This window comes from Triturus cristatus, chromosome 8 (assembly GCF_964204655.1).
Source record: "Triturus cristatus chromosome 8, aTriCri1.1, whole genome shotgun sequence".
Classification (NCBI taxonomy): domain Eukaryota; kingdom Metazoa; phylum Chordata; class Amphibia; order Caudata; family Salamandridae; genus Triturus; species Triturus cristatus.
In genome coordinates, this window is record NC_140591.1 from 1,080,328,058 (window position 1) to 1,080,351,907 (window position 23,850).

The window sequence follows — 23,850 nt, forward strand, 5'->3', positions numbered from 1 at the left end:
TACATAACAGTGGTCACATTGTTGTAGTATTTGGCATGCACTGTGTTGTTTAGCAGATCAACATCTCCATGACACATGACAAGTTGGAATCACAACAGAGGCAAGTATGGGGTACTGGTCAATTTATTTACAAACATGTGTGAGGATAGTGCACAGGATAGTGGGTGCTGTACATTGGGTTTTGAATCCAAAGTTCACAGTAGAGTTGGAAGTGTTGGTAGCTGAAATGTCCAGAGTAAAGTCCACAATCATCTGCTACATTGGACCAACATGATCCCTCAATGTCATGTAGGCGAGTTGTGTCAGATATGACAAGGTGGATGGGTTGCGCACAAAGAACATTGTCCAGAACAGGTTTAGAGGCCCTGGGGGATGTGCAGGGACATCTGCGTCTCACTTGTCCTTCTTTGGATGACCCCTCTTCTTCTTGGGGGGGGATCCTCCAGTGCAGGCGTCTGCGGTGCAGGGGACTCTCCGCCAGAGTCATCCTCCCTCCGTGTGGCACTGGCAGATGGTGTGGCAATAGATGTTGTGGCCACACAGGGAGGTGTGGACAAGTTTGTGTTGATCTGGCGGAGGCATAGGAGTATGTCCCGATGCACCGCAGTAAGTGCATCCCACTTTGCGGGCATGGTGGGCAGCCTGCTCCTCTTGAATGTCCTGGAGTATCCCCACTACCTGGCCAAATCCTCCGGTGCTATCCTGGTACGCATTTATGATGCGTGCCAGTTGGGGGTCATCATGCAGTCCAGACCCCTATACAAGGCGCGCCCTCTGCCTCCCACCCCTCCCAGCACCCCTATCCACATGGGCAGGACCTGCGGCAGCACGCACATGTGACACTGGGACCCCTTGGGTGTTGTTGCTGGTGGTGTTGTCTGTAGCTTCCTGGGGGTCCTGTGTCCCTGTGCTGTCGGTGTTCTGTGGCCTTGGTCTGTCCGTGTTGGCGGGGTGCCCAGTCTGTTTCCAGATGCTGGAGGCATGGGTACAGGGGGTGCAGATGTTGATACTGCTGGTGCTGCACGATGACTCACACCGGAGGTGCCAGGTTGTTCGTCATCATCCGAAGAGGACAGAGACGGATCCACACCAGAGAGCTGAGGGTCCACCAGAGTCTGGGACAGGGACTCCTCTTCATTTGGTGCTGTGTCCCCAGCACCACTTGTGTTTGGAAGAGACACACAATGTAAGTTAGGTTTCTACAGGCATCAATAGTTCACATACATGACATTTTCTACTGTAAGTCCGGATGCCTGCCTGTACACTGCTTTTTCCAGGGTTGTCACGGACAGAGATAGATATTGTTGTTGCACATTGCCCAGCCAAAATGAAGCATTTCAATGTGCATGTCGAAGTGTGTGCATGCCCAGCTCATGTATAGATTTGTCTGTACGTGACCATTACTACTCAAGGGCTATTAAGTTGCTGACACAGGTGTGTCATCCCTGTACACATGTGAGCTTTAACAAGGACATACGTGCTATTCCACTGAGAATATGTTGTAAGATTGGGGCATGTTTGGTAGCAGATTTTGCTAGTCTTTGTGTGCCACATTGGTGTATTGGTACAACATGGTCACAGTCTGGTATGCCGGTGATCTCTTTGGAGGAAGTGTTTTTTGACAGTGTTCCTAGTTCCCATCTCATTTCATACAAGTGATGATGTCACCATCATTAATGAGTCTGGTGCTGAGTTTAGTACGTGCATATGTGATTTGACTTGTTAATGTTCTACATGGTGATATGGATTGGGCAAGGTAGCACTCTGGCTTTTCAATGCTCATGACAGTGAGGGCCGGTGGTGTGTGTGTTGCAGTTTGGCTGCGGTGAGTAGCAGGTCTCCTCCAATGCAGTCCAGGTTAGACCTTGTGTCTACAGTGTCTATGTCAGTGAGTGGTGTGTTTTGTGAAGGATGCATATGTTTTAGCACGATGTAGGAGTGGAATGCAGCTCACAACAGCACCGAGTGTGAATGAGACTATGCTATGGTGTCTGCTATATTGGTGTGTCTATTCCATTCACTGTCAGATGTCCCCTGTCACTGATGTATATGTGAGTTCCTGTGTGTTTTGTGCAATGTACCATATATATGGCTCTCCACATTTGTCATCTGCAAGACACACCTCCCCAGCCAGGCTAGGGGGCACCCCTGGACACTGCATCCCCAGACAATGAGTTTGAACATATGGTTGCAATGGCTGCGTGTGCGACCGGGTTTTGTTTGGCCAGTGCATATGTGTGATTGTCAGCCACATCATTTCTCAGGCCCACGTGTCAGACATCTTGCCCGGGCATCATCTTTGTGAGTGACTGGTACCACGTGTGTAATGTGTTTTAGCATAGAAGGTGTGTGTGCATGGCCAGCATCGGTGTGATTTGATTACAAGTCAGGACCTCCTTCTCCCCCAGGCCAGTTAACCCATCATGAAGTGTGCCAACATTGCAGTGGGTGCAGGTTAACTTTCAGGATGTCAGTCAGTGCAGTCGTGGTGTTTGTTGGTGCCCAGTTCCCAGCATGGCCTTGTGCTCCCCACAACAGAGCCCAGTGTCAGACATCTTGTCAGTCCATTCCCACTCCCTGTGAGGCGAGCATGGTTCAGTGTGAGCTTGATGGGTCATGTGGGTGGGTGGGCAATGTCTATGACTGTAACTCCCATCATGCTTTTGGCTACACCCCCCTTCCCAGCATGCCCATACTTCCTTTTGACTCTGCTTCCCTGTGAGGGGGTGTGACAGCAATGGCAAGATGACTGACTGTGAAGTCCTTGTGTTTGTTTGGCTACAAGTCCAAAAAGAGCCCCTGTGCTTCACACAGCAGCACCCAGTATGGTGTATCTTTGGCTGATGTTTCACTACGGTGTGAGTCAATGCATTCTACCCAGTGAGTAGTGTGGAGTTTGTGTTGAGGGGTGTGTGTGTGTCTCCACATGCTGGTAAGTATGGTCAGAGCTGTCAGTCCTCCTTCTCACCTGGCCAGACATCCCTTCATGAAACGTGCATCCATTGGAGGGTATGCAAGTTGTCTTTCAGGATGTCAGTCAGTGGTGTCCTGCTTCTGATTGGCGCACAAACCCTACAAGGGCCTTGTGCTCCCCACAGCAGGACCCAGTGTCAGCCATCTTGTCATTCATTTTCCAATCCCTGTGATGTGGGTATGGTTCAGAGAGGTCTTGATGGGCCAATTTGGAGGGGGAGCATTATCTGTGACTACAAACCCCATCATGCTTTTGGATACACTCACTTCACCTGCATACCCACTATTCCTTCCTGTCAGTCAGCTGCACTGTGAGGTAGTGTGTTTGTGGTGCAAACGGTCTGACAGTGTTTATTTGGCTTTGTGCCACTGCCTTGCTCTATTTGTTTGTAGGTCGGTACATGTCATGACAGTTCCAAGTCACTATGAGATGGCAGGTATTGTGTTTGTCTGATTAGCATACACATCTTGGGATGATTATCTATTGGTTACTGTGGCTTTGCTTGTGGGGCATGGTTTCACTGTCCCCTTGCCACACAATATTGAGTATGTTGGTTATGTACTCACCAGGCTCTGGTATGTCTGCAAGACCATGGACGCTCTCTGGTGGTAGGATGTCCCGCACCTTCTCCTCCCAGGTCCTGAAGTATACTGGTTTGGCAGGAAGGCCATCGCCAGTGCACTGACTCAAGGCGTGATCTTCCTTGATGAGTTTCTTGACCCTCCTGCGCACGTCATACCACCTGTTCTGGATATAGTCCTTTGTGCGCAACGTTGGTGCTTGTGCGTTCACCTTGTCCATAATCCTCGCCCACATCTTTGTTATCTGTGACATGGGGGTCCTTTGGACCAATGTACCAAACAAATGTGGCTCTACTCTGATGATCTCGTCTACTAGCACTTCTAACTCACTATCTGTGAACTTTGGATTCTTCTTTGGGGGCATGGTGATGGGTGGTGGTGGTGAGTGATGTGTGTGTGAGGGTGCAAGTGAGGGTGGGTTAGTGTTGGTTTTGCTAGCTGTATGTGTGGCTGCTTTTGGTGAGGTGCTAATAGTGTGAAAGTTGTGTGATGGGTGAGTTGTGAGTGTGTCTGTGGTTGCTGTGTTATGGTTTTTTCTGCTGGCTGTTGTCTCCTGTTTGCAAAGGATCATGGTAGTGATTGATGTCCTTTATATAGGTGCAGTTTTGGGTGTGTCTTTGTTCCAGGTTTTTTTTGGGGGATATATATTGACTTTGGCATTGCCTGTTTGGTCCTTTTTTTTGTACTTTTTCCTTTGGTTTCTCTAGGCATGAAGGAGAAGTTCTTCTGACCGAGACGGACGCTGATGTTGGCTCGTGCGGGCTTCTCTGGCTCGTTCACGCTGACTTTCTTCTGTGTTTCATACGTGTCGGTCGCGGAGATCTCTATTGCTTGAGGTCCCTGTTTTCTGTGCATGTCGGTCATGCGGCTTGGGCTCCGTGCGAGTCGGTCTGGGTGTACATGCATTGCATCGTACTGCGAGGATCGGACATCAGGGGGGCGTGTCGGTTGGTTTCATTCCTAGTACGTGTCGGTCGGTGCAAATCGCGGCAGTTTTCCGGGCGACTCACGGTTTTCCCTATTGCTCAGTCGTACGGCTTGTATTCCGTAAGTGTCGTTGTAATTCACACGCGTTGCATCGTACTGCACAGGTCGTACGGCACAGGTCCATGTCGGTCAGTCTCCGTTCCGGGTTCGTGTCGGTCGGTACGTTTTGCGGCTGGAATCGGCCCCTTAATCGCTCTAATAGACGTGACCTCACTTTACACATCAACCAGGCATGGCAATGGCAAACTAGGTGTAAAGCATTTTTATAAGACAAATCAGTCAGTTTCCTAGACAATTCCAAAATGCTAATTGAGAAACTGAACTTTTGCTTAAACCAAAATGTTTTTATTTTTAATGGTGATCATTATTTGCAAAAGCAAGGCACAGCAATGGGGACCTCACTAGCCCCACTATATGTTAATCTTCTCATGGGATTTTGAGAAGCTAAAGTTGTGTAGATAGAGGAAAATCAGAATGCATTGGAACATACATGAATGTGGACCAGGTTCATTGATGATCTTTTTTCTTATGGGAAGGAGACTCTAAGAGCATGGAGATGTTCATTCTGTCCCTCAATAAAAATAATCTCAACTTAACTTTAACATATTCCATCAGTCAAAATCGGAAAAACAATTGGGATCTTGAGGTCTACATAAAAAAACGTGCACATCTGTATAAAAATGAATCGCAAAGAAAATTCTAAGAGCGAAAAGGAGTTCCTCAGAAATAGTGGATTTTGAAGAACAATTTGAGGAAACTAAGTTGAGATTCCCTTCAAGAGGCTAGCCAGCTAAGGTACTTGAGAATGCTATGGACAGTGCCAGAAAATGACCCATGGATTAATTATTGATACCTCATAGACAAGATGCACAAGGGAATAAAGTCTGCCTCGTTATTGATTATAACATCACACATAAAGAAATTAAACAAATATTCCAAATAAACTGGAAAATTCTGAAACTGGATGAAGATTTAAAAATGAACTCACAGAATATGCAGGTATCGCATACAGAAAAGTGACCCATTAGGAAATCTCTTGACAAATAGCCATTTCCTAGTCGAAACAACAACAAAAAAACGGCTGAGTCAACCTGGGTTCTGAAAATGTGCAAGATGGAAGCATGGAACAAGCAAAACAACTTACAGATTGCTCAATGGAAAATGTAAAAAAATCAGAGAACACAAAACTTGCAATAAAGACTTCACGATCTATGCTCTTAAGTGTCCATGTGGCAAATACTATGTGGGAAGTACTGTAAACAACATGTAATTAAGAATTCTCCAACATCTCTGTGCTGTAACAAAATTGAGATTTTTCTTATCCCAAATTAAAGCATTTCTTGGAAAAGCATGGCAGAGATGCAAAGGAATTATGATATTTGTCATCAAACATATTAAAGCAGGTGAAAGAGGAGGTGATTTAAAGCTAACCCTAAGAAGGATGAAGTCAAGATTAATCATCTTAATGAAGACAGAAACACCCATGGGACATAATTTAGATGCCGAACTTTGTTCACACTTATATATTTCTCCTCTATCCCACAACCCATGTATAATCATTGGTAACAATAGGTCTTCTTGTCAATGCAAACGCTATCCAACGCTTTCCCTACTGTGGCACTCTCTGGAGTGGGAATAGTAATTTTTACCCCTATGCTATCCAACGCTTTCCCTACTGTTGCACTCTCTGGAGTGGGAATAGTAATTTTTACCCTCCCGCTATCCAACGCTTTCCCTATTGTTGTACTCACTGGAGTGGGAATAGTAATTTTTCCATTCCCGCGTTCCAACGCTTTCCCTACTGTTGCACTCTTTGGAGTGGGAATAGTAATTTTTACCACTACGCTATCCAACGTTTTCCCTACTGTTGCACTCACTGGAGTGGGAATAGTAATTTTTACGCTCTCACTATCCAACAAAAGATTGACTTTTTTTACATTACTTTTATTATGTTTACATTTTAAGCTTTTTTATATTATATCATGTATGTTTTATTGAATTATTTTTAATATTTAATTACTTTTATATTATTTTTAATACATTTAAAAAATTCGATATTTTAGCTAACTATATTTTAACATTCTATATTTTGGAATTGATATTTTAGTACTTACCTGTTTGTAGATAGGGAGTCGATATTCTGTCCTTCTATATTTTGGCGTCGATATTTTGGGCATTCTATATTATGACCCTCAATATTTAGTCAATGAACCGTTCGCATTACAACACTTGTGTTGTTACAGCACATGCGATGTAGTAACATGTGTAGAAATGGCTGAGCGTTGTTACAGCGCATGCGTTGTAACACTTGTGTGGTAATGGTACGCGGTGTAATGACCACGTACAAATGGATGTTTACCTTTTCAAACTTATCCTGTGCCAATGTCTTGGAACACTTTGTGCTGCGTAGCAACAGCACAGGTGCCCTTGTGCACAGATGCATGTGTTGTGCTCAGGAGACTTTTGTTGCATGAATAGAGGCTATTGTTCTTTGCATGTGGGATGCAGAAAGCCACAAACATGCAAAGAGGAAATAGCAAGGGGAAACAAAGATATTTTTTCTTGTTAGAACAATATCAGGGTGCAAATGTAGGTTTACTGCATGTAGTAAATATGGGTTTGCTTAAAAAATAATGGGTGGATGTCTGGGAATGCCTGTGCTCCATCCATGAAACACCTGCCCGATGCAAGGTAACGCTATGCAGTGCAAGGCATTACTTCTTTTTAAAACCACATCTTAGCACTTTAATTTTTCTTGCTTTTTTATGGAACTTGCCTTCAGTTTGTACACCTCTTTGTTCTGCAGGCATGGGACTTGATGCATTGATGCAGCAAGGATGCAACCATTTACAGGGAGCACGAGTTATAGTTACCTTAGTGCGTGCGTTACGGTTACTTGAGATGAATTTCTATGTTCTTTTTTAGTTTAAAGCATTACATTGTTACTGAACATTTCACCTAACTTTAATGTTACTTTAACTTTTGTTTTTTCAAGGGAATTTCTATGTTTCCTTTTTTAAACAAAAACAAATCTTTTTTATCACACATAACTACAAATTCCACTTTAACCTTTGGGTATATACGTATATAACTCAGGAAAGACAAACAAATTGTCATTTAAAAATTTGACACGGGTGGAAATGTTGTGGTTCAAGAGCATCAAAAGTACTTAGCTAATGCTGAAAAACAACTAAAAAATACCCTAATCAAAAATTGAGAGAGAATTCATTAAAGGCCATAACCAAGGAGTGTCATAACAAATTACAGGAATGCCATGATTTAGAATTCATTGATGATGAAGAACATAAATATCTTAAGTGGAGAAGTGTGGCTCAATGTGGAGAAGTGTGGCTCAATGGTTAGAGCGGCAGACCCTGATGCAGAGGTCTGGCCCGGACCAGGGCTCAATTCCTGCCTCGGTGGGTCCTAGGCTCAATTTGCCCGGACCCGATAATTCTCGGTACCTATTCTAATCATGGGTCCCACTCTGCAACTCTGGGCAATAGCTTGCTTAATCTCCACAATGGCCCCAAAAGCACTTAGAAGCCTGGCTTCACCTTGGGGGTCCCCAGGAGTGGGCACTTCACAGGGAAAGGCCAGGAAGGGTTCCACAGCGGTATGTGTACAGCGCCTGAGAGACCCTTTCGGGGGTGTGCGGTGCGCTATATAAATGCACTACATTTACATTTAAGACAGAACATCCAATCACCCCCATGATTTATTTCTTACTGAAAGTCCACAAAAATCAGCTAAATCCTCCCACTCATCCAATTGTTAGTTCTATTGGATCCCTACTCGAAGGTACATCAAGATTCATATAGACTTATTTTTTCATCCATATGTGACAGTTCTTCCATCTTACCTGTTTGATTCCATGAATTTTTTTAATTAAATGCAGGGGATACCCTGGAAAAAAAACCTACTGTGGGTTCAATTCCGATGCGGGTCGGACAGCTCTCCAAGAGCTGTTCGTAGCCTTACCTTGCGACTGACTCATACCCAGAGCCGGTCCGTCCTGGCCATGAAGTACGATGCGCATAAATGACAAAAATCCGACCGACACGTAGGCTGTGATTCAAGCTTCATTCTCCGTCCGAGCCGTACTTCCGAACGCCGAACCGAGTGGCCCGGAAGCAGTATCCATAGCAGTTTCCGTCCGGACAAGTACGATGTGCACATCATACGCACCGGACAGGTCGCCACGTACAGCACGTCACAGCATCCGGAAAAGAAGCATATCAGGTACAATTCGCGCCAGAACTCAATCCACAGCTACGAGATGGACCAGCTTGCAATGGGTACGAGACGAACACATCATGAATCCCATCGCGCAGGTCATACCAGTACTGTACATCTCTGACAGGATCAGGAACAGACGCGGATGGCGCAGACGATAAGTCAGACACCCACCACACAAACAAACAACACGTACCTACCAAATGTCACACACACCCAGAGGATCCATATCCTGGCCACTAGCAACAGGCCACCATAGGGGTTGCATGGCCAGCACCACTACCACCCCCACTCATAGGGCTTATGTTACCCATCACTACTGCCCCCCCACCCATAGGGGACCTGTTGCCCAGCACTCCTGCCACCCCCACCCATAGGGCTTATGTTGCCCATCACTACTGCCACCCACACCCATAGGGGACCTGTTGCCCAGCACTCCTGCCACCCCCACTCATAGTGGACCTGTTGTCCAGCACTCCTGCCACCCCCACCCAAAGGGGACCTGTTGCCCATCACTACTGCCTCCCCCACCCATAGGGCTTATGTTGCCCATCACTACTGCCACCCAAAACCATAGGGGACCTGTTGCCCATCACTACTGCCACCCCCACCCATAGGGCTTATGTCGCCCATCACTACTGCCACCCCCACCCATAGGGGACCTGTGGCCCAGCACTACTGCCACCCTCACCCATAGGGGACCTGTTGCCCAGCACTCCTGCCACCCCCACCCATAGGGCTTATGTTGCCCATCACTACTGCCACCCCCACCCATAGGGGACCTGTTGCCCAGCACTCCTGCCACCCCCACCCATAGGGGACCTGTTGCCCATCACTACTGCCACCCCACCCATAGGGCTTATGTTGCCCATCACTACTGACACCCCCACCCATAGGGGACCTGTTGCCATCACTACTGCCACCCCACCCCTAGGGGACCTGTTGCCCATCACCCCTGCCACGCCCACCCATAGGATGGGTCATGCGCCACACATACATCATACACCAACTTTAGGTATGTCAGCAAAATACATCCCCCTAACATCATGACAAATGTGTGTAGTCAAAAATGCCTACAACAGTGATTATGACCTCGAACATACAATGTAACTACCATCACATGTGTGACCAAAAACTGAGTGTGGCCTACACAAGGCAGGCATCACTATAGCACTGTGTCAATGTAAAAATAACACCCCCTCACTGTGTAGAACAAAAGTTAAATGCGGGGTTCCAAACTGCAGCAAATGTTGAGCAATGTGGTGATGGGGTCTAAAACCCCGCTCATCACAGTGACCAAAAGGTAAGTGTCATCATGGTCAAAGCTGAAAATGCCAAACAGCATGTATGATTCCTGGTCCCAACACATGAAACACTTTTGGGGCAAAGTAGTGGTTGTGTCCCATACCCACAGAGATGTGGTGAGGCTAACAGTGCTGTGAAAACCTAACATACTCTTGGCCATGTGCAGACAAGCACCACCCATGGGGGCTGACAATGCATACAGTGTACAATGACACAAAAGCAGAAGTGACCATCACAAAGCATACATACATCTCGAAAATAGACACAAATCAAAACAACCTGTGTAGACTGTAGGTGTCAGGTCATAAACTCCCATTCCATGCCAGCAATGGGACCTAACAACCAGGATGAATGTGCAGAATGATGTGATATGACTCACAGGGACAGCCGGGTAAATCACAAAAACAACATCCTGACAATGGCCCACAGCAGCAATACCAATGCACTGGTGCAGATGCACACACACAAATAGGCAACCTCACACTGCACATCTGATACAACATGTGTGTGTGTGTCTCAGTATCCCCAGGCAGCTACACAACACATGAGGGGGGCTGAACCACAGTGAGACAAATGTGGACACAGTGCCATACAAAAGTAAACCATCAATGGTCCCCCCTTAGTGGGCAATCAGGCATTGTGAGATGAGAGGGAGCCCAAAAGACACATGTGACACAAGCTGGAATGAACAGCAACTAACAAAGCAAGAGACTGACACACAACAGCACTACCCCCAGGGACCAGACATTGGGGTGACAAAAGCATGCATGACACGTCCACTGTGCTGACAAAGGTAGATGTTGTACAAACTGTGAAACCCAGACATGTGTCCTGTGCCAGAAACGTACATCACACCAACACAAACACAAATAACTCAGCATGGCCCGTCATCCATGGACAAACGGGAGCTAGGGGCCCATCCATGCAAACATTTACATCAGTCCACACTCAACACCACACACCCTGAACTGCACCAATGTGCATCTGTGAAACCCACATGGACAGGTGACATTGCACATGCACCCATGACAAACACAGTAATGTTGGGAGGAACTAAGATGCACAGACTCATCATACAAGGACTGTTTACAACCCTGGTGAATGACAGACATACTGCACAGTATGCGGTACATGGCCATGGCGTCAAAGCTCGCGTAACCTTCTGAATACCTGCCACAGTCCCAGGACAATGCAGAAGCCAATGCGAACCACAAGGCACACATGCTGACACCTGCAAACATTACAGCCCTGAAACGGACAAGTGGGACCACTCACACACACATACACATGTCTCAATCACTGAAAGGTACCACCTAGGGGCAACTACATGATATTGCGAAGTGCCTGGTGGACCCCTGACTGCGTCCCATCTACATCTGACCACATCATCACCACTCAGAACTGACAAATCCCAATGATGAAACACCAATTAACAGCAGTGTGTCATGCACCCCCACATCTGGTAGCCCATGGCAAAGTTGTGGGATGAACACAGTACAACTCAGCAAGCATCAACAGGAACATATCAAGGGAACACTGCCTGTGTATGAAAAGGGATGTGGACACTCACACACATGCTCACAAAACACACACCGTGGGCCCAGACAATGCCACAGAACAACCCACTTACTTGAGGGGACTCAACTCCGGTCGAAGCTCAGCTGTGCCAAACAGTCCCAGCAGATCTCAGTCACGTCAGCAGAACACTTGGTCAGTCAGCCATCAGTTACCACACAATGAAGGCTCTGGTCACAACAGCCTGGTTACGGGAGTCTCCCTTAAGTCATCTTCACATACTCAATACATATGTCCAGCAAGTTGCACAGAGGACACAGTTGCTCCTACACCAATGAGGTCCACACTTACGTGTCCAGTGGAGATGCACCTACAGTCAGGAAAATAGACAAATTGGACAATGGGAAGCACATTATGTGTACATGTGTGCAAGCCACAGATGTGACCATGCAAATGAAATATTTACAGAGATGTCCACAAATTGTTAATCATGACACACCCATTTAGCTGCAAAGTATGATAAGGATAACGACCAGAATAGGATACATATCTCATGGACCACATGGAGTACCTCACATCAACACCTCAGTATTCAACATTGGAAATCCAGCATTACAACTGCAAGGTCATGCTAAACATCAACATAATGTACAGCTAAATCAAATTCACAAGGATAAAAAAAACTGCTTTATTCAGCAGTTTTAAAATGCAAAGTCCGTTCAAAATAAAGGCCAATGGCCAGTCCATATCCAAATGACAAAAAGTTAACTTGAGTGACAACTGTCACACGTTGCTTTCCTGCACTGGTAAGGACAGGGGACATCCTCTCGGAGGGGCATACATGGGGGCAGGCCAGGCACCGCAGGGACAGGATCTGGGTGCAGCAGAAGGAGGCAGTGAAGGGGTGGTGGATGCAGGAGAGTCACTGGCAACTGCAGTGGAGCTGACTGAAGTAGTGGGGGCAGCCACAACTGTGGGGCACAAGTCAGATGGGGTGGGTGCTGGCACAACTTCAGTGGGCAGGTCAGATGGAGTGGACTGGGTACCCACTGCAGTGCCCAAGTCAGACAGGGTTGTCGTGAACTCCACTGCAGTGCCTAACTGAATGGGAGTGGAATGGGGTTCAGGTGAGGTCGGCAGGACAGAGGGGTGACAGGGTCCCCACATTAGTGGCACAAACTGTCTGACCGGGGTTGGAAGAGCAAGTGGTAGGGGGGAGGGCCCCAGCATTTTGGGGATGGTGTATCTGTGGGTGGGGAAACCTGGGGCAGGGTGTGGCGGGGGAACCTGTGGAGTGGTGGCCTGGGGGATGGAGGACGGAGACTTTGTTGTGGAGCTGCAGGGGTGGGGTCTTGCTCTTCCGGCTCCGGGGGGACTTGCGGTTACGGGCCTCAGTCTGACTGTGCCTGGGGGAGGGTGTCCAGGTGTGAGGGGCACTCCCCTCTGTGTGTGGGGACTTCCTCCTCCCCTTGTAAGATGGATCTGCTGGGTCGGTGGGGAAGAGTCCAAGGTCACAGAGGAAGAGCTTCTGTGGAGATGGGGTTGCAGGTGAGGCAAAGGAAGGGGGCTGGGAGGGAGAGGTATCGGAGGACTGCGGAGTGGTTGTGGATAACTGTGTGTGTGTGGCTGCAAACCATCCCCTGTGAGTGTGGTATCAGTCCCTTGCGCTTGCTTGTGTGCACGTCTAGCCCTTGGTGTGGGTGTTTGTGTGCTGACCGTGTCTGTGGTTTTGTGAGAATGTGCAGGTGTGTGTGTGTGATTGGGACAGGTAGGGTGCTAGGAATCGTGGGTGGTGCAGGGGTAGGAGGGGTGTGGGACTGTTGGAGGAGGGACACTTCTGCCATCAGGGAGGAGGCCATGGACTGATTGGTCCTCTGTAGGGCAGACATGCCCGATGAAATGCCCTCCATGAACGACACCAGTTGTGTCAACAGACTGGTGTGTGCATAGAGGACACTCAGCATTGATGTCTGCCCTACATAGATCTGTCTAAGCAAGTCCACAGACTCCTCACTCAGGGCAGCAGGGGACACAGGGGCAGGGGGTGCGGTGCCTGGAACAAAGGAGACATGCTCCCGAACACAGGAGCCTCCACGGACCTCTGGGATGGTAGCCAATGGGAGGGTGGTGATGGTGGTGGTGGGGGTGGTGGCAGGGACAGCCTCACAAGCTGGGGTTTGGTGGCTGCTGACACCCACCTCCACAAGGGAGTCATCCTCCGAGCTGCTGTGGCCCTCAGCTGGGGTTGATGTTGCTGAGGACTCCTCGATGTGGCTCCACTCACCCTCCGTGCCACTGGGTCCCTCCGACTCCTCGCCTTCTTTCCCAGTCAGGCTCTGTGGCTCCTCCTGGTCCATGGAGCTGTCCCCTCCTGTGGCCGTGGATGTATCTGAATAGAATTAGGAAAAAAGGGAACAACATCAGTCACCTGCACTGACTGCACACACCACAGTGAGTACATCACATCACAGGGCAAGCCCTGTCATCATCAGCTGAACACTGCTCAAAGTGCTCACACTGTTTAGAATAAGCCAATTGTCAGTCTCACCATCAACCATGGCACTCATATCCCTCCTGGACTTGCACCCATATGTCTGTTGCATGTTGGATGATAATACCCCAATGTGCCGACATGACCACCTACACATTTGTTGGACATGCAAGTGAACATGTAGGAGTATGTCACTATACACACATCACATCTCTTGCCACTGACTCATTACAGGTGTCAGGATGAAGGGATGGGCAGCGTCTCATTTCACATGCTTGTGATGCATGCCAGCAACACACACTATGATGTTCTCATGTCCTGATAGTCAATGCCACAATGGGGTGCATGGAGCACATTTGAACACAATGCAGGATCACTTGTAGCAAGTTAAATGCCATTGCACTGGCATGCCTGGAAAGTCAATCAACACTGTCTCCTGTCACAGGGGCAGGGCATCCAGACAACAACAGTATGCACTGTGTCACAATCATAGCTCATGGGTAAAGCAAACTCTGCAGCTGACAAGTGCACTTGCCAATCCCCCGTAAAAAAACATATCCCGGACCTAGAAGACCCCACATCAAACAAAACAGACATATGAGTCTCGGCGAACACACCTCCCTGTACATTACCACATCACAGTCTGCTGTGCATGTAACACAGCTGCCTGAAGTTCACAGTTGCATACACCATTGTGCACTGTCAAGTGATCACACACCTATATGTCATAGTCACATCTCAGATGTCCTGCTGACCCTCAAACTCATGAACACCACAGTTGTACAGAAAAGGAAGCCACACCACAATGACACAGAGGCAGACACCTGAAGGCACATGTCACTAAGCACAACCTGTAAGTTGATACACATGAGTGGGATTATAGATTGTTTCTAAATGCCCTTGAGTAGGCATGACTGCCCAGGTCTACGTGAAACAGTGTTTAGCCCTGGACAGTAGTCAGGTGGCTAAGCAAGTGTGACACACTTGATATACATACTCATGAGGCACACAAATTGGAGTACCCTGCTGCATGTGTATGTTTGAAATACCCCAGCCACATGTGACGAGTCAGACCCACAATTGTAACACATATCAAGGGCACACACAGATCACATGTCAGATCTCAGGCATTGTGTAAACAATTGACCCACCCATGAAACACACAGAGTCACGGTAACAGATGCTGTCCGGAACCTGAAGCATAACTGACTGCAGGGACACAGTGCCCTAGTGACAAGCAACAGACTGTAGGGTCCAAACCTGTGGATCAGATGAGGAGGGTGCATCACACAATTGAGGGACCTGAGTATTGGTCCGGTGTACGCCCCTCCTGCGAGGAGGCAACTGCATCAGCTGGACCCTTGTGATCCTCCGGGTCCAGCCCCGAAGGTCCTGCCTCCTCTTCTGGCAGTTGCGGATCCGGCGCTTGTAGACCCCCGCCAATTGAACTGCCCGGGCGATGGTCAGCCATATCTCTTGCTTCTGGTGGGCATCAACCTGTGAGGATGACAAAGTTAAAAGTCCATTAGCACACATGGCCCATATTTGTGCTGCACACATTTGGAGATACATGTCATCATCACAAAGGGAAATAAGTTACACAGGTAGTGCACCCATGGGAAAGGACAAATGCCATGCATGTCTGACATGTTAACAGTGCCTGGGAAGTTTACGCTTGCACAAATGCACTTTAGCTGCAGAACACCTGTTCAATACATGTACCTACACACTTTGGGGGATGAAAGTACTCAGTGAGTTTGCTTGCCACTGGTGTACACACTGCTAGTACTGCTAGTCAGACAACATGCACAATTAGGAAGGCGGTGGACTGCACACTCACCTGCTCCCCTGGTTTCCCATACAGCTTGCTGTACTGTGGAAGGAGCCTGTCCAGCAGGGCCTGGTTCTCCTCCTCAGTGAAGGCTGGGGCCCTCTCCAGAGTACGTGCCATAGCAGTAGCCAGAGGATGCAGAGACAGCAGCAGTGGTAGCAGTGATGTGGTCCAGTAGCATGTAGTGCAGGCAAGTGAGCTCCCTGGGTGCCAGCCAGCCTTATATCTGTGCTGCAGAGGCAGAATCTGGGCCATGTGTCCCAAGTGATAGGTCCAACATGGTTGCATTCTATGAATCTGGCCAATCCATGGAAATTTACGACTCTTACACGTCTTCCGCATCGTTCAAATCTTCACCTTCATAAAACCCTAAGAATTGCAACATTGTTGTAGGCATCCAACTGAATTTTCAGCACACGACTCGTACAAGTTTTGAATCTGCATCCGTCTCCATGACAGTCCAGAGCAAATGGGTGCGCCAGGCTCGGTCAACTGACTGTACAACGTGGAGTTTGAAAATACACACGCACCCGTGTCCATATGATTCAATGGCCAAGGTGTACGCCGGTCTCGGTCCATGCCTGCCCGACACATATGCATGATAGTCACCCGTGTCGGGCCTCATTGCAGTCAATGGCTAAGCGTACACACGGCTCGGTCCTGAACTGTGCAAAGCGCACGCATAGTCACCCGCGTCAGACCTCATTGCAGTCAATGGCTAAGCGTACACACTGCTCGGTCCTGAACTGTGCAATGCGTACACATAGTCATCCGCGTCGGACCTCATTGCAGTCAATGGCTAAGCGTACACACAGCTCGGTCCTGAACTGTGCAATGCGTTCGCATAGTCACCCACGTCGGACCTCATTGCAGTCAAAGGCTATGCGTACGCACGGCTCGGTCCTGAACTGTCCAATAAGTATGCATAGTCACCCGCGTCGGACCTCATTGCAGTCAATGGCTAAGCGTACGCACGGCTCGGTCCTGAACTGTGCAATCCGTACGCATAGTCACCCGCGTCGGACCTCATTGGTGTGACCTTTTTGACAGCTTCAACACACAATTACTTGCCAGGGACTCAAGTGCACACCTACCACACTACAGCATTGACCACACAGTGTCCCATGGCATGTAAGGCTGCATTCCCTGTGTGTTGGGGGAAACATTTGGTTTGTTGTGTGGCACTTTTGTGCAGCCACTCCCAGGCTGTGCACGGGTTTATGGGGACAGAATCCTTTGTGTGTTGTGCACATTACCACTGTGATTTGCAACTGTACAGTTATTGGCATGAGTCATGGACACAGTTTCATGTTGGATATGTTTAGGACATGTCACATACATCCTGAGTCCTGGGGGTGATGGTATGTACGTCACAGTGAGACCTATAGCCACAATTCTGATGTACACCCACAGTCTATGTGCATGTTGTGTCTCAGATGTGGCTGATCAAATGTGCCCAATGGGAGACAGTCTCCACATCCATGTGGTTTGTGCATCAACATTGATGTGTGTGTCTATGAGACGTACATGTAGGGCCCGCAGAGACAACAGTGGCCACTACCTGTAGGACTCATGGGTGCCTTGTGGAGTGTACATGATGCGCCATGTCATGCCAGTGTCCATGTGGCAATACAGGGACCCTGGGTATCTGCATGGCAAAGATCTGTGATGCCTGGGAGACATCAGGCCTCACTTGTCACTGTGGTGTGTGTTTGTAACGTCACAGCAGTACATAGGTAGGGTGACAGCCCAATGATTGGTCATTGCACTACATGGGACTTATGTGGACATGTGGACTTGAGATACGAGGTGATGGGCATGTAGGTGACATATGTGTCCATGCCCAACAGCACACACCTCAGTACATTGTGTATTGTCATGACGTATCATATAATATTTTGCTTGGTCATAGCCACATGGGTGGATGAATCGACAATCTTAATTTGTGCATCTCTGTTCTGCAGGGCACCAGCTGTCCATAGACTGTTCCCAGACCTTGAAACCATGTAGGAACGCAACTGGATCCAACGGTACCACTTCACCAGGCCACTGATTGAGGAGTTGGCGCCACATCTGCTACCTGGCCGGACATACCCTACAGCACTGACCCCAGAGGTGAAGGTGATGGCAGCCCTGCACTTCTTTGCTACTGGAACCTTCCAGTACACCGTGGCTACTGCTGGTGGTATGTTGCAAACTATGTTTAGTCATGTGCTACGCGATGTCTTGGAGGGGATGTTGCATTTCCTTGACCTGTACATCAAATTTCCTAGCCCAGGTCAACTCACTGAAATAAAGGATGCCTTTTATACACTGGGGAGGATGCCGAACGTCATCGGATCTATTGATGGTACACATGTGGCCCGGATACCACCACAGGCACATGAGCAGGCATACCGGAACAGGAAACATTTCCACTCCATCAATGCTCTGGTGGTATGTCTTGTAGACATGTGTATCACACATGTGTGTGCACGTTTCCCCGGTTCTCCGCACGATGCCTACATCATGAGGAGTAGTCGCATTGCAACGCTGATGTCACAGATGCCAGACCAGCGTGCCTGGCTTGTCGGTGTGTACTGACTGTTTACCATTGTGTGTGTTTGGCAATGTTGTATTCTGCACTCCTACAAAACTCAGCTACTTGTTCATTTTTGTGTGTGTAGGTGACTCCGGATACCCCAACATGCCGTGGTTGCTGACACCCCTCAAGAACCCTGTGACACCAGCCAAGATGCACTACAATGAGGCACATGGTCGGAGCAGGAGGGTGATTGAGCGGACATTTGGTCTCCTGAAAAGCCAATTCCGCTGCCTGGACAAGACCGGAGGGGCCCTCCCATATGAGCCTGCAAAGGTGTGCACAATTATCCTTGTATGCTGCATGCTACACAACATGGCAGTGCGGAAGACATTGCCAGGATGACGATGACCTACCTCCACCACCTGTGGAGGATCCAGGCCTGGGCCACGATGCCAGTGATGATGATGAGGGTGACGTCCGCACACATCTCATCAACAACTTCTTCACCTGAATGTGAATTTACAGGCTTGTTATGTCAATGTACTGAGTTAGCCAGAAATGTGTTGTGGCTGCTCTGTTGCTGTTTGAGTGTGTCTGTGTGCCACTTGACTGGATGCGTGCAGTGATGTGTCCTTTCAGGTGGTCTGTACTCCCCTATAGTGTAGAACTGCTAATTTGTTTCTGTGTAGGTTCTTGTGACATGTTTTGTGCATGTGTATTGCATTTCTCTCCTGTTCTGCTGTGCTTTTGACTGTGTCTTTTGTCTGTCCTTCTCAGGGTACTTTGCCTGTTTGGTCAACACTCACCCCCAACACCCAGAATCCAACACCAGTGTGGAAGTTGTCAATTCCCATCAAGTGATGTGCCACACACCCGTGGACTTAAATTCTCCGACACTTTGTAACCGTGTGTCCACTGTAACATACAATTACCTTGCAACTATTGTGGGATAAATATGTTGCTGATGTATAATTAACCTGTGTTACGCTTTGTTATGTGCGTTGTCTGTCTTCCCACACCTGACTGACATTTGCTTACCTCACCTGTGGACTTGTTACCACTGACTGTGGATAGGTGTTGTGTCTGTGCATACCAATGTATTTCAGGTCAACATCATTGTGTGGGATGAGTTACATGGCCATTGTGAGTATGTGTTGTGGTGCCATAGTGGTGTGTCTCCCTCACATGTGTCACATCACCATGACTTACATAACAGTGGTCACATTGTTGTAGTATTTGACATGCACTGTGTTGTTTAGCAGATCAACATCTCCATGACACATGACAAGTTGGAATCACAACAGAGGCAAGTATGGGGTACTGGTCAATTTATTTACAAACATGTGTGAGGATAGTGCACAGGATAGTGGGTGCTGTACATTGGGTTTTGAATCCAAAGTTCACAGTAGAGTTGGAAGTGTTGGTAGCTGAAATGTCCAGAGTAAAGTCCACAATCATCTGCTACATTGGACCAACATGATCCCTCCATGTCATGTAGGCGAGTTGTGTCAGATATGACAAGGTGGATGGGTTGCGCACAAAGAACATTGTCCAGAACAGGTTTAGAGGCCCTGGGGGATGTGCAGGGGCATCTGCGTCTCACTTGTCCTTCTTTGGATGACCCCTCTTCTTCTTGGGGGGGGATCCTCAGATGCAGGCGTCTGCGGTGCAGGGGACTCTCCGCCAGAGTCATCCTCCCTCCGTGTGGCACTGGCAGATGGTGTGGCAACAGATGTTGTGGCCACACAGGGAGGTGTGGACAAGTTTGTGTTGATCTGGCGGAGGCATAGGAGTATGTCCCGATGCACCACAGTAAGTGCATCCCACTTTGCGGGCATGGTGGGCAGCCTGCTCCTCTTGAATGTCCTGGAGTATCCCCACTACCTGGCCAAATCCTCCGGTGCTATCCTGGTACGCATCTATGATGCGTGCCAGTTGGGGGTCATCATGCAGTCCAGACCCCTATACAAGGCGCGCCCTCTGTCTCCCACCCCTCCCAGCACCCCTATCCACATGGGCAGGACCTGCGGCGGCACGCACAGGTGACACTGGGACCCCTTGGGTGTTGTTGCTGGTGGTGTTGTCTGTAGCTTCCTGGGGGTCCTGTGTCCCTGTGCTGTCGGTGTTCTGTGGCCTTGGTCTGTCCGTGTTGGCGGGGTGCCCTGTCTGTTTCCAGATGCTGGAGGCATGGGTACAGGGGGTGCAGATGTTGATACTGCTGGTGCTGCACGATGACTCACACCGGAGGTGCCAGGTTGTTCGTCATCATCCGAAGAGGACAGAGACGGATCCACACCAGAGAGCTGAGGGTCCACCAGAGTCTGGGACAGGGACTCCTCTTCATTTGGTGCTGTGTCCCCAGCACCACTTGTGTTTGGAAGAGACACACAATGTAAGTTAGGTTTCTACAGGCATCAATGGTTCACATACATGACATTTTCTACTGTAAGTCCGGATGCCTGCCTGTACACTGCTTTTTCCAGGGTTGTCACGGACAGAGATTGATATTGTTGTTGCACATTGCCCAGCCAAAATGAAGCATTTCAGTGTGCATGTCGAAGTGTGTGCATGCCCAGCTCATGTATAGATTTGTCTGTACGTGACCATTACTACTCAAGGGCTATCACGTTGCTGACACAGGTGTGTCATCCCTGTACACATGTGAGCTTTAACAAGGACAAACGTGCTATTCCACTGAGAATATGTTGTAAGATTGGGGTATGTGTGGTAGCTGATTTTGCTAGTCTTTGTGTGCCACATTGGTGTATTGGTACAACATGGTCACAGTCTGGTATGCCGGTGATCTCTTTGGAGGAAGTGTTTTTGACAGTGTTCCTAGTTCCCATCTCATTTCTTACAAGTGATGATGTCACCATCATTAATGAGTCTGGTGCTGAGTTTTGTACGTGCATATGTGATTTGACTTGTTAATGTTCTCCATGGTGACATGGATTGGGCAAGGTAGCACTCTGGCTTTTCAATGCTCATGACAGTGAGGGCCGGTGCTGTGTGTGTTGCAGTTTGGCTGCGGTGAGTAGCAGGTCTCCTCCAATGCAGTCCAGGTTAGACCTTGTGTCTACAGTGTCTATGTCAGTGAGTGGTGTGTTTTGTGAAGGATGCATATGTTTCAGCACGATGTAGGAGTGGAATGCAGTTCACAACAGCACAGAGTGTGAATGAGACTATGCTATGGTGTCGGCTATATTGGTGTGTCTATTCCATTCACTGTCAGATGTCCCCTGTCAATTATGTATATGTGAGTTCCTGTGTGTTTTGTGTAATGTACCATATATATGGCTCTCCACATTTGTCATCTGCAAGACACACCTCCCCAGCCAGGCTAGGGGGCACCCCTGGACACTGCATCCCCAGACAATGAGTTTGAACATATGGTTGCAATGGCTGCGTGTGCGACCGGGTTTTGTTTGGCCAGTGCATATGTGTGATTGTCAGCCACATCATTTCTCAGGCCCACGTGTCAGACATCTTGCCCGGGCATCATCTTTGTGAGTGACTGGTACCACGTGTGTAATGTGTTTTAGCATAGAAGGTGTGTGTGCATGGCCAGCATCGGTGTGATTTGATTACAAGTCAGGACCTCCTTCTCCCCCAGGCCAGTTAACCCATCATGAAGTGTGCCAACATTGCAGTGGGTGCAGGTTAACTTTCAGGATGTCAGTCAGTGCAGTCGTGGTGTTTGTTGGTGCCCAGTTCCCAGCATGGCCTTGTGCTCCCCACAACAGAGCCCAGTGTCAGACATCTTGTCAGTCCATTCCCACTCCCTGTGAGGCGAGCATGGTTCAGTGTGAGCTTGATGGGCCATGTGGGTGGGTGGGCAATGTCTATGACTGTAAGTCCCATCATGCTCTTGGCTACACCCCCCTTCCCAGCATGCCCATACTTCATTCCTTTTGACTCTGCTTCCCTGTGAGGGGGTGTGACAGCAATGGCAAGATGGCTGACTGTGAAGTCCTTGTGTTTGTTTGGCTACAAGTCCAAAAAGGGCCCCTGTGCTTCACACAGCAGCACCCAGTATGGTGTATCTTTGGCTGATATTTCACTACGGTGTGAGTCAATGCATTCTACCTGGTGAGTAGTGTGGAGTTTGTGTTGAGGGGTGTGTGTGTGTCTCCACATGCTGGTAAGTAGGGTCAGAGCTGTCAGTCCTCCTTCTCACCTGGCCAGACATCCCTTCATGAAACGTGCATCCATTGGAGGGTATGCAAGTTGTCTTTCAGGATGTCAGTCAGTGGTGTCCTGCTTCTGATTGGTGCACAAACCCTACAAGGGCCTTGTGCTCCCCACAGCAGGACCCAGTGTCAGACATCTTGTCATTCATTTTCCAATCCCTGTGATGTGGGTATGGTTCAGAGAGGTCTTGATGGGCCAATTTGGAGGGGGAGCATTATCTGTGACTACAAACCCCATCATGCTTTTGGATACACTCACTTCACCTGCATACCCACTATTCCTTCCTGTCAGTCAGCTGCACTGTGAGGTAGTGTGTTTGTGGTAGCAAACAGTCTGACAGTGTTTATTTGGCTTTGTGCCACTGCCTTGCTCTATTTGTTTGTAGGTTGGTACATGTCATGACAGTTCCAAGTCACTATGAGATGGCAGGTATTGTGTTTGTCTGATTAGCATACACATCTTGGGATGATTATCTATTGGTTACTGTGGCTTTGCTTGCGGGGCATGGTTTCACTGTCCCCTTGCCACACAATATTGAGTATGTTGGTTATGTACTCACCAGGCTCTGGTATGTCTGCTAGACCATGGACGCTCTCTGGTGGTAGGATGTCCCGCACCTTCTCCTCCCAGGTCCTGAAGTATACTGGTTTGGCAGGAAGGCCATCGCCAGTGCACTGACTCAAGGCGTGATCTTTCTTGATGAGTTTCTTGACCCTCCTGCGCACGTCATACCACCTGTTCTGGATATAGTCCTTTGTGCGCAACGTTGGTGCTTGTGCATTCACCTTGTCCATAATCGTCGCCCACATCTTTGTTATCTGTGACATGGGGGTCCTTTGGACCAATGTACCAAACAAATGTGGCTCTACTCTGATGATCTCGTCTACCAGCACTTCTAACTCACTATCTGTGAACTTTGGATTCTTCTTTGGGGGCATGGTGATGGGTGGTGGTGGTGAGTGATGTGTGTGTGAGGGTGCAAGTGAGGGTGGGTTAGTGTTGGTTTTGCTAGCTGTATGTGTGGCTGCTTTTGGTGAGGTGCTAATAGTGTGAAAGTTGTGTGATGGGTGAGTTGTGAGTGTGTCTGTGGTTGCTGTGTTATGTTTTTTTCTGCTTGCTGTTGTCTCCTGTTTGCAAAGGATCATGGTAGTGATTGATGTCCTTTATATAGGTGCAGTTTTGGGTGTGTCTTTGTTCCAGGTTTTTTTTGGGGGA